Here is a 12,470-nt window from a genome sequence, read left to right on the forward strand (position 1 = left end):
CAAGTCAGCCTCCAGCTTTTCAGTTTACAGATGATGCGCAATGAAAGCAGAGCGGATTTACTGATTAACTTGTTGGAATAAAAGATACTACAACGTTGCTTCCTGTTACAAGCACTTCTCAGATGTGATCAACCAGCTCCTAAACACATGCAGTGACTTAAGATGTCTTAAGACATTTTAAGATGATTTAAGACATGTGAGACACAAAAGGATTTTTTTTTTTTTTTTTGAAGTAGAGCCAAAGAAAATGAGCTACAGTTGCAAAATAGACTTTCAAGTTGTAAAATAAATATTCAAACAATTTATTTAATACTGGCTACTTTATAAATATCTTACATTGAAACCTGACTTAGGTATATTTTGATTTAGAAATCAAATTTAATGTATGAAAAGTTAGTATAAAAGCATTTTATTTAAAGCATAGGTTTTGCTAGCAACGATTAAATGAGGGACAATAAGAATATAATATGTGGTTGTTCTGGATTCCCTGAACACAGTACTCCAGTAGCAGTCATAACCATTTTTTCTTTAACAATCTTTCTTTATTATTTGCTTTCATTTTTTTTTCATGTTTTTTTTTTTTCTTCTATTTTTCTGTTTATTGTTCATATATCCAGATTAAGTCTTTAAAATAATGTCCTTTGTGCTAGATTTTGAAATTATTAGTGGAGTACTAAGTGTTTTGAGTTGTGTTATTTGACTTTGGTGATTGTTTGCTATTCTAGACCAAATGGGTGTAGTTTTAGGTATGTTTGTTCCCAAAAACTAGTATTCTGTCATCAAAATTACTAATTGTTATAAATTATGAAGTGGATATGAATTTGTATATGCACCATCTACTCTTCATGACCCTATGGTCCATTATGCCTGAATTCAAATATAAAAATAACCGTTATCAGAACATTTGATTAGACTTTTATACAAACTTGTCTAATCTAAGTACATATTGCTAGAAGATAAATGGATAGCGTTAGGACAGTATACATCTCATACGGAAGTGTTTTAGGAACCTAGGACAAATTATGTTTCTGAATTTAGGTATCTTTCACCAGCTGAGGCACACTCAGGCATTTTGTCTGTCCAGCAGTTGTTGTCTCATCTCATACCTCCTTCACATCTACAGAGCTATAGGGATGTCTTTGTTACTTAAGCATCTCTGGCACTAAGTACCCTAATTCAGCTTTTCTAACTAAACATAGTTTTTACCTCAGCTCAGAAATGCATCTCGTTTCTGAAATGAAATGCATGCCATTTGCATTTCAGTTATATCTAACTAAAATGTGTATTATGTTGAATATGTGTTCAGAAACATATGTAATGAATTCAGACTTCTGTGTCTCCTTTTCTCTCTATCTACTGTGTTTAGGATTGAACCTCTAATGGTAGATGCAGTATGTCAATGGTTTACAGGCCAGTTCAGCCTGGTTCCATGACTAATGGGTCAGGGGGACCCACAGACCCACACCTTGGGAAAGGGGGAAGGGGAAAAGGGGTAGAGAGGGTAAAGGGTAGAGAGATGGGCCTAAAAATGAAACAACAATGATCTGAGGAGAAAAGTTGATTTACTAAATGAGATATTGAAATGCAAGATAACACAATATAATATAATATAATCGAAATGGAAGCTAAGAAATCAAATAAAATGAGAGTGTCCAAAAAACAAAGGCCTTACTCTAACGCTGAAGGTGAGATGGCTAGGGAGCACACACGCTGTAGAGATGAGCGGAAAGGAAAAAGGAGATGTCTCATGATTTGCAAACAGTTTTGTTTTCCCATCCAAACAGAAAATAAAAACGTAAAGTCCTCTGGGCTATATAGTTGTCTTCTGAGACAGCTATACCTAGAAATATCAACAATCCACAGAACTGGAGCATTAACTCTTTAACTCCCAGTGCACTACCTGATGTTAAGATGTGAAATACCATTTACAAAAATCCTGAAACTGTGATACAGTTGAAATGCCCCATCCCTTGCAGTGGTTGTATGATGTGACAACCTGTATCGGAATGTTTAATTTTGCAAGCTACAGCATCTGACTTACAGGGAGAGATATCTTCTGCTTCTGATTGCTCAGAACAAACCCATCAGGGAGAGATACCTGCATCTTCTGTGATGCAGACCCAAACACGAAAAGTTAGCTAGCCTATTTGCTGTCATTAAGGAAATAAATAAGATTGACTGTCCCATTGCATCCACAGGAGGGGACTTCAGCTCTTCTGTGAGATGCTCAGTAGTGCTCCTTCTCAATGTTTAACACCATCTGCCTCTCCAGTGTGGCATTAAACACAAATCACACCAGGACTACAGCAAGCTATTGGGAGAAAGACTCTACTGGGATTCCTGTTCTTCCTATAGCCCTCCTGGATGCCACAGGAGTGGCTGTTGTCTTATGTGTTGCCTCAAGTGTTCTAATTTCAGTAACAACAGTAACACTTGAGATAGACAAAGTAAACCTCTTAAAAAGCCCAGAGAAGTCATCTGCTGCTTGAGATAGCTTGCAAAAGAAAATTCAGTTGTCTATAAACATGTTCTTTTTCACTCTCTACATTTCTTGGACATGGAGGTTGCTAATGATTTTGCATACATCAGTGCAAGTGCAATTCACCGTAGTTCTGACATACAGTCTAATTGGCTTTAATATATAATTTTATTTTTTGAATGCTAACGTTTATGTAATGACTTTCTAATTGATTTTTTCTTTATAAAGGACCATTGATTCATTCCCTTCAGTGAAACTCAGTTAACTTTCTAAGAGAATTTATGAAAAGAAGGATGTGCTACTGCTACTTTCTTTCTACCTTTCTTTCTCTCTTCTATAAAATGTGTTATTTATATTCATAAGCAAGCTTCTGCAAAGATAAACAAAGCTAAACAACTGTGCTTTATGTATGAGTATGAAATAGGTTCCTTATAAAAAATGTGGCTCTTCAAAGATGGATAGAGCTCTTGTGGCACTCTTCCTAAAAACTACATATTCATCACGTCTTATGATGTATTAGCATGACAGCTATTTAACATTTGTAACAAGTTATTCTAAGCAATCAGACTGAATTGTACACAGATTATACGAACTGATGTTATTTTACAAAAATAGAAATGATAAATTTTAAATGGAAGCATAAGCTATGGTGTTATCACATTGTTTATGTCATTGTGAATTAAGTTACAGCTGATTTTATATGAAGTACAAAGACTGTGAGGAAGTTTTCTGTTATTGTACAATATACAATCCCAGCTAGATAATAATAAGTAATGAGACTGATAATTGGAAACAAAAACAGAATAGAAACCCACACTGTTATTTAAGTCTGATTTTTTACACCAGTGACAGAGGAAGAAGATCTAATTAAAAAACTTCAAGTTTGGACAAGTCTGGAAAGAAAGAAGTATTCCAAATTCCAAAAAATATTGCAATATTATTCCTGAAGGATGCTTTCCCAGGATTTACTGGGATCTTTACTGGACAAAGTATTTCCCCTTCAGCTCAAACTAGCTGTGTGCTCTGGTGGCCAGGCAGGGTCCTGTCCACCTCTCCCCAGATGGCCACCTCTGTCTTGGCACCAAACTATCCATCCCATAAGTTTACCACTAGCTGGCGGAGTCCCAACTCCAGTACCACCTTGCAGGCTCACATGGCCATTCCTGGTAATTCTTTTGACAACAAAAGCTCCTGTGAGACCATCCTTCGCATCTCCATCCTTTTCCCTTGCCAAAATCTGTCATTTCTTCTTCCCCAAGTCCTCAGGAATAGGGGAAGGCAGAGACCAGCATTCTCTGAGCTGCTGTGCCAGGACAACAGAAGGAATCCAGCAGAAGGACCTGAGCTGACTGGGGCCCTGAGAATGTGTCAAACAAGTTACAGAAGTGGCTACTCATGTGGAGAAGATGACTTTGGTTCTGACATGAAGCAGCCTGAAGTTCAGCATGAAGGTCATCTTTTCAAGATGAGGCATATTGAACAATTGATTCAATAAATAAAAAATGAGTAATACTTAAGAAAACGAACTCACAAAAACAACAAAAACAACACATATTTCTCTCTCTATTTTTTCCCCCCTTTTGGACCTTGAGAATCTGCATGTGGATTCTTAAGTCCCTACCTGGTGTCCCTGGTATGAAAAAGACATTGCCACATGGAGCAAGAGCTCAGCCAGGGCTGGTGAGAGTCCAGGGCACCCAGCAGTCGCAGCAAAGGCTGAGGGAACTGCCTACAATCAGTATTAAAAAAAGTGAGTGTTACCTACAGATGCTTACTGGGATTGTGGAAGATCATGAAGCCTGGCTTTTCTCACAGGTGCTCAGTGACAGGAGCACAAGCGGCACCAGACACATGCTGCAGCATGGACATCTTCCAGCTGGGAGAAAAAGACTGTCCCCATGAGGATGCGCTCCCAGAAAGCATGGGGGTCTCTGTCTTCCCCATGATATCTAACCTTGACTCAATCTAGCTGAATGTAACTCCCCTCCTCTGAAGAAAAGCTCTGGGCAACATGTTCCAGTACTCTGTAACCCTCATTGTGAAGAAGTTCTTTCTCTTATTGGTTCGGAACTTCCTATGCTCAACTTTATGGCCATTTCCCCTTGTTCTGTCCCCATGGACTGCTGAAAAGAGGTTGGCCATGTCCCTTTGACTCCCACACTTAAGATATTTATAGACATTAATAAGATCCCCTCTCAGTCTTCTTTTCTCAAGGCTGAAAAGATTCAGGTTACCTAGCCTTTCCTCATAGGGGAGACTCTCCAGGTCACTTGTGGTCCTCTGCTGGACTATCTCCAGGAGATCCCTGCATTTTTTGTACTGGGAAGCCCAGACCTGGATAGAGTACTCCAGGTGAGGCCTGACCAGAGCAGAGCAGAGGGGGAAGATCACCTCCCTGGACCTTCTGGCCATGCTCTTTTCAATGAACTCATTGGCCTTCTTGGTCATCAGAGCAGTATGTTGATAATATATTGTTTACGTGCTTAAATTTTCATAATGATATTTTGGTGCCCGTGATTAATAACAACAACAAAATACTCTACGTGTGTGGAATATGGTAGCCCAGCGAGAGGCTCTTTGATACATTTTACGTTTTTGAAAGATAGATGCTTTTAAAGGATAGATTCACGGTTAATGCTTTTTAGTCATACAGAATTAGTATATGCATTAGTGCCCATACAGCAGCATAAGGCTCACATAATATGTTAAGAAAAGAATGCTGAAAGTGAAGATCCTCACTCTAAAAATGTTTTAATCTAAAAAGTATGTCAGATGAAATAGAGTTAATGGAAGTGGAAAAAGTGAGAAAAATTTCACCTAAGATTGCCAGCAATCATTAGTACAGAACCTTTATATTTTTAATCCCAGTGAAATGTTTTGTAAGAAGTGTGCAGAGTTGATCGTGTAGAAGCCATTGGCAATTTTGAAATATGTGTGAATGGTAAATTTCCTATGAATATTGTTGGCTTGATTTCAGATATATTCACAAGCATTTCTCTGGAAAGTACACTGCTATTCTGTCCAATGTAAATTCACTGACACCTGCTCTTAGCAGGAATTTTTTAGTAATTCAAGGCAGAAACGTTTATCAAAGTAGCTAAATTAGCTGTTATGAAATCACTGTTGAGTTTTTGTGAATGAGCACCTCTATGCACTATTCTACTTCTATTCTAGCACTTTTCAGACACTAACATAGGTAATAGACTAATGAGGCAGGGGAACCTGCGAATCCAAGCCCTGGGAAAAGGAAAAGGGGAAAAGGTAGGGAGATGGGTCTAAAAACAGCACAGTGGCAATGATCTGAGGAGAAACAAACTAATTTACTAAATAAGATATCAGAATGCAAGATAACATACTATAATGCAATATAATATAACGTAATTAGAATTGAAGCTAATAACTAAAGTGAGAGTGTCTGAAAAATAGAAGCCTTACTCTAATTAAGCTGAGGTGATATGGCTGGGAGCAGAGATGAGCCAGAAAATCAAAAAAGGGAAGTCAAGAGATCTACGAATGGTTTTTATCTTTCCCACTGAGCAGAAATGGTAACAGAACAGTGAGCAGTCCTCTGGGGGATATAGTTCTTCTTCTCTTCTAAAACAGGTACCCCAAAGTATCTACTATGCATGGAACAGGAGCATTAATGCTTTAACATGTACTACATGATGTTATGATGTGGAATACTGAGAACAAAAATCTAAAACCATGACATATAGTTACACTTCCGTCACCAGAAAAAAGAGGAAATAGGGAAGTTCTGGAGTCTGAGTCTAATTCAAAATTGTTTGTAATTAATTAAATGAATTATTTTGGAATTCAAAAAGGAATCTCTTTTACAGATTTTGTTCACTGACCAAAATTTACAAAATTCTTCAAGTAGACACAAGTATAGGGCAAAAAATATCTGAACAAGCCTACCCAAGTCTAATAAGGTAATAAGACTGTGGGTGGTGACTTATTTTCCTTTGAGATTTGGAATTGGGGTCACTTTTGTCACCAGATTTTTTAACACCTTCTTCGAGATATTCTGATTTATTGTTCTTCAGAGGAAAACTGCTTAAATGTGGCATCACAGAAATATATTGGATTAAGGGCTAATACATTTTCCTAGCCAGATGAAAGTGGTGTTGTATTTTTAACATGTCAATAGTGCTTATCCATATCTCAGGAAATCCAACAGTGGAGAATTCAGGTTTAAAGTAATTAGATTTATATTTCTTATTTAAATGCATATATTTATTTTCAATATTGTCAGTTACTTTTTTCCCATCTTACCACATTTTTGTCTCTCTTCCTCTTTTCCTGTCTCTCTCGTGCACTAAGTAAATATATAAACAAATATATAAACATATATGTATACACTTATATACTGTCTCTTTCCTATTAATGGTAGTTAGTTTAGTGACTAAGGATGAAAAATATTGTATATTTACGCTTCAATTATAGGAACAATATGTTTTACTGTCTAAGTACCATTTCTTGTCATGGTTATTATCGTGATATTAAATAGCTGAGAGTCATTGTAGAAGGAACATAAGTCATTACCATCTTTCTATACATAATGACTCTTAAACATAATTGCTATGTAATCTTTAGGTGAATTATTATATTGAATTATTATATAGGCCAGTGCACATGCTGGTAGCTTAGCTAGGAATAAAAGAAAGCTACTCAATCAAAGATTAGTCCTGTTTCTTTTTTAATTGAATGATTTCAAAGCATAATATTCAGGGCCGTGTTTTAGAAATATGTGATACTTTTACTTGACTCTGTTAAAGTGTGTGATATTAATTTAAGTAAATTGATAATGAAAAGAACATAACTGCATGACTGAAAGACTGATCCAGGTATGAAAAGGATACTTGTATTTCATGAGCTACATATTGAGAACCCACAAACCCACAAAAATCTAGTCAAAGTCTTGATTAGATGTGAGTCACATGCTTGACAGTCAAGGTAACTTATGCTGATGTTACAAAGAGATACCAGCTGATCTTAGGGGAAAGGTGATATGTTCTACATAGGGGACTTTACAAACAGCAGAAAATTAAATTCTTTCCTTTGACCTCCTTCATAGGATGCGAAGTCAATGCTGTGGAAGTCATGATAGGTTGAGGTGATCCATGAAAATATCTACATATTAATATATATCTGTACATATATATATAGGCAATTGGAAAGAGCCTGAAAACCTTCCAGTGATGTGACATGTCTATTTTGGTGATACTAAGCTGCTATTACATCAATTGTGTTCAAAAATAACATGAAATAAAAATGCTCTGTAGGTGCCTTTTACTCCAGTAGAATGTAGAGTAACAATGTCATAGAGAGACATGAGGAAACTTGCACTACAGAATCTATCCCCTCAGTCTTCTTAATCTCTTTTACTTCCACAGGAAGAATTTTGTGGAGCCTATGACTGTTTCAAGTAGAGAAAGAAAGTATTACCTTTTTCTGATCTAACTTGCCACTCCCAGGGCAGTCCATCCCAGTGCTTGACCAATCTTTTGGAAAAAAAGCTTTTCCTAACATCCAACCTGAACTCCTCTATCACAGCTTGTAGCCATTCCCTCTAGTCCTATTGCTAGTTACAAAGGAGAAGAGGCTGACGCTCACCTTGCCACAACTTTCTTTCAGGTAGTTGTAGAGAGCAATAAGGTCATGCCTGAGCCTCCTCTTCTGCAGACTAAACAATCCCAGTTCCGTCAGCTGCTCCTCATAAGACTTGTGCTCCAGACCCCTCACCAGTTTAATTGCCCTTCTCTGGACAAACTCCAGGCTTTCAATGTCTTTCTTCTAGTCAGGGGCTAAAAACTGAACACAGTACTTGTGATGCAGCCTCTCTATAACTTAGTATAGAGGGATGATCATTTCCCTGCTCCTGCTGGCAGCACTATTTCTGGTACAAGCTAGTATGCCATTGGCCTTCTTGGCTACCTGGGCATACTGCTGGTTCATGTCTAGATAAACCTCTATTATAGTTTGCATGTAACTAAATAGCAAGCATTACTTTCAGAGTGACCTATGAATTAGTGATTGGTGCATGGGTTTCCGTACTTTTGGTTTGCCTGGTATGTTCTGAGAAAAGAGGAATTTTTGTGGGCTACATGTACGTAGGTTACTGCAAGTAATGTCTCCATGGAAACTACAACAGATACAAAGAGCATAATAACACTATTTGATAGAGCAAATTCTCAGCCTCATAATACTATTTTTTCAAGAAAATCACCACCACTAGCTGTGTATTTTCACCAGGGATGAACAAGAAACCACAGGCCATTCTTGTAAAAACCTGCACCAGAGGAGGAGACTAGCTGTCACAATTGCTGAAGTCTACCACCTACCAACTCGTATTCACATCCACTGTTGGTGTTCATCAGTGTTGAGTCATCACCAGTGAATGTCAATGAGAGCCAATTTTCCACCTGGAGGAATTGAATTATCCACCTTTGCTTCTTATGCACTTCTGTGTCAGAGGTTATTTTGTCAGACCACCATCCTGCTTCCATCTGTCACACACAAAATGTGATGGAATATGGTCAGGAAGTTTCAGCCTCTACTACCACACTTTCAACATCTGTCTCTGTCACCATGGGCCAACACAATAAAGCAGGAGGCATTATTTTTGGAGCATCTCTTGTAAAATATATAATATAGTTTATGTATGTAAGTAACAAAACATTTCAATTTTTAATTTTTAAAAAGGGGGCGGGGGGTGGGGAACCATAAAACTAGTAAGATATTTGATTTCATTTCTGTGAAATCAACGCACAACTCTGTTTTTATAGTAGTGGTTGCAATTCCTAGTGAGTTCTCAAGGTGTTAGTGAGAGACTTTTGATGAAATTTCATTCATTCTGTGCTTCATCCTTGATAACTGTTGTTCACAAATTTATGTACAATCAGAGAGCAATGACATGAATAAGATGGGGTGGTGAAGCAAGGAATGTTTGTCTCTGCTAAGAGAGGTCTCACAGAAGTCTGATGAAGAGACAGGATCAATGTTTGAGTTAAATATGTGATTGTAACTCTACACATTACATTTAAAAATTTGCAGGTAATTTATTTATGGGAACTGAAAATAGGGTCATGAGTACACAAAAGAAAAAGAAGAAAAGAAAAGAAGAGAAAAGAAGAGAAAAGAAAAGATAAGAAAAGAAAGAAAAGAAAAGAAAAGAAAAGAAAAGAAAAGAAAAGAAAAGAAAAGAAAAGAAAAGAAAAGAAAAGAAAAGAAAAGAAAAGAAAAGAAAAGAAAAGAAAAGAAAAGAAAAGAAAAGAAAAGAAAAGAAAAGAAAAGAAAAGAAAAGAAAAGAAAAGAAAAGAAAAGAGAAAAGAAAAGAAAAGAAAAGAAAAGAAAAGAAAAGAAAAGAAAAGAAAAGAAAAGAAAAGAAAAGAAAAGAAAAGAAAAGAAAAGAAAAGAAAAGAAAAGAAAAGAAAAGAAAAGAAAAGAAAAGAAAAGAAAAGAAAAGAAAAGAAAAGAAAAGAAAAGAAGATTCTTTTCATCAGTCTTGAAATATAGTCTCAAATTCCTTTATCAAAAAAAAAAGCATGGCTGCCTGTTTTTCACTGTTTGCAGTACTGTTTTTGGCTAAAGTATCAAATAGTATAAAATTATTTGCCATAACCTGACTTACCTGTACACTGAGCTCCTGGTTTCAGTCACCATGATGTTAGTGGCAGATCTATGTGTGGTTGTTTCTAGGTGAGCACCTAGGGCCAGACCAGGCAGGTAGGTTAAGAAGACTAATCACCATGGTGGTGAGGGGCAGAGGCTGGGCCTCTTGACAGGCTGCGCCAGATTGCATGTTGTCCACAGTCCATGGGTTGGACATGCCTGGTCTAGCTGGAAAAATCCTGAAGGACAGAAACACAATGTGTTGGTGCGTATATCAGAAAACTCACTTTGCTTAATGGTGAAAGGATGTATGGACAGGCACTTAATAAACATAACTGCGAGCCTTGATCTCAACTGACTGTTGTTTAGTTACTGAATAGAAGATGTGTTGTGGATTTTGTGACTGGACAATGAAATAGAATGAAACATTGGTTCTGTTTGTACATACTTTCAGTAAAGAATAAACATCATGAAGCTTGCTTTTCTCTGACACTCAGATAACTTTTCTATCACTGCAAAAATGTTCCTGGAAATCATAGAATGTGAAAAGAAGCCTACATTGATGCTGTACATAAGCAGCCTCTTGATAGCAGTTGAGGACTCAGAACTCGTAAAAATTGACTCAGCAGATCATTTTGGTATCCCCTAAATTCCCAGACATTTAGGCATGGTTGTAGACATTTCTTTAGGCGCTTCACTGAATCTGGATGAAAAATAATATTTCAAGAATTACTTCAAAGTAAGCATTTTTTAAAATGCATGTCTGACATATGTTGCCAAAAACAAAGGCAACTTTTTTAACATAATAGCGGATAATGTTGACTACCTAAATTTGAACTGAAATATATATAATTTATTAATCATTTATATGTAATATTAATCATGTACAAAATGCTATAATGGAATTTTTTAAGATTCTGCTGCACTAACTGCACAATGGAATGTTTTTGTTTGTGTGTTTTTGAGAAGGTCTGAAAGATTTAAGTTACTTTCCACCATGATAACAAAAACTAGTTAGGATTTTTAGAAAGTTACAAGCAGTCACACAAGAAAATAGGCACACAATAGAAGCAGGCAAAAATAAGGAAGATGTAATTGAAGAATTTATGATAAATTTTATTTTTTATTTAATTCAGAACATGAAATGAATTATACTAATATGTTGTGCCAATAACAGTGGACGCTTCCGTAGAATATAAGTGGGGAAGACTCTTTTCTTTAAAAAGATCAACATTTTAAAGAATTATTTTTAAAGAATTTAAATTATTAGTTGTGAATAGAGAGGAGGAAATACTCATAGAAATAATAGCTAGGGCACTAGTTACTGGTCACAGGTTAAGTGGCTTTTAAAGGGTTTTATTAAACAAATCTATAAAATTTTAAAGATCTATATGTTTGCAGTCTTTTACTGAACTGTTTTTAAAAGAGAAGATTCAAAACTCACTAGAAGTATGCCTGTTCATTGAAATGAAATTCTGTAGCTATTACTTCTGGACCGTGCATCCAAAAAAAGTTGTGAAAAATTCTGTCTCATTCTTAAAAAAATGAAAATAAGAATATATCAAATTTTGTAGTATATTATGCAACTTTTACATGAATATTGGATTAACTTTAAAAGATAATCATTGCATCCCTCAGTTTTCCTCCCTGATTTTGAATAAAACCAAACCTAGATAAAAGCTTGGTCCAAATGATAGAATTTTTTCTTCTCAAGACCAGTTGAAGCTAAATTTTATCAAACATTTCTATATATACAACTGAACAAGGCAAGGAAAAATATTTTAAAACTCCTACACAATTTTTTTAGTTTCATGTCTTAGTGATTACAGTCTTCACAGATGCATATATTTGATTTTAGGAGGCATAATATGAGTAATTAATGATAACTCAGAAGTTGTCAACTAGTTAAGAAAATGCATAGGAAAGCAAATACATTTAAGAAAAGTCAGAATAAAATTAGTACTGTGGCAGTATTTGTTTTCCTGATGCTGGTTTTTTACATCCTATGAATTAAACTTATGCCCTTCCTCGTTCCTACTTTTTATAGGAATAATCCTTGGTCAATAGAAAATATATTTGCAATGCATACTGCACTTGCACAGGTTTTTATTCTGTTCAGATACAATCTACATACAACGTATCTGTTTTTTCCAATAGCTACTGGAATATATAATCGCTCATAAACAATGTTATGTTTTTTTTTTTTTTTTTTTTTTCTTCATTAGGGGCTGATGTTATCAATTTTGATGGCCACGTAGTGCTACCATACAGATTCAGGAACAAGAAAATGAAAACATTGAAAGATGTCATCTCTCTGAAATTTAAGACCTCTGAAAGTGAAGGTGTAATTTTCCATGGAGAAGGACAACAAGGAGAC

At 35.9% G+C, this 12,470-nt stretch overlaps 1 protein-coding gene across 6 annotated transcripts in view; it reads left to right on the top strand.

The window, feature by feature from the left end:
- LOC149914094 (uncharacterized) overlaps positions 1-12,470 on the top strand; it is a 155,188-nt gene that overhangs the window by 63,463 nt on the left and 79,255 nt on the right. The window lies entirely within an intron of this gene.

The sequence above is a fragment of the Phasianus colchicus genome, chromosome 31, assembly GCF_987193195.1.
Source record: "Phasianus colchicus chromosome 31, bPhaCol1.hap1.1, whole genome shotgun sequence".
NCBI lineage: Eukaryota > Metazoa > Chordata > Aves > Galliformes > Phasianidae > Phasianus > Phasianus colchicus.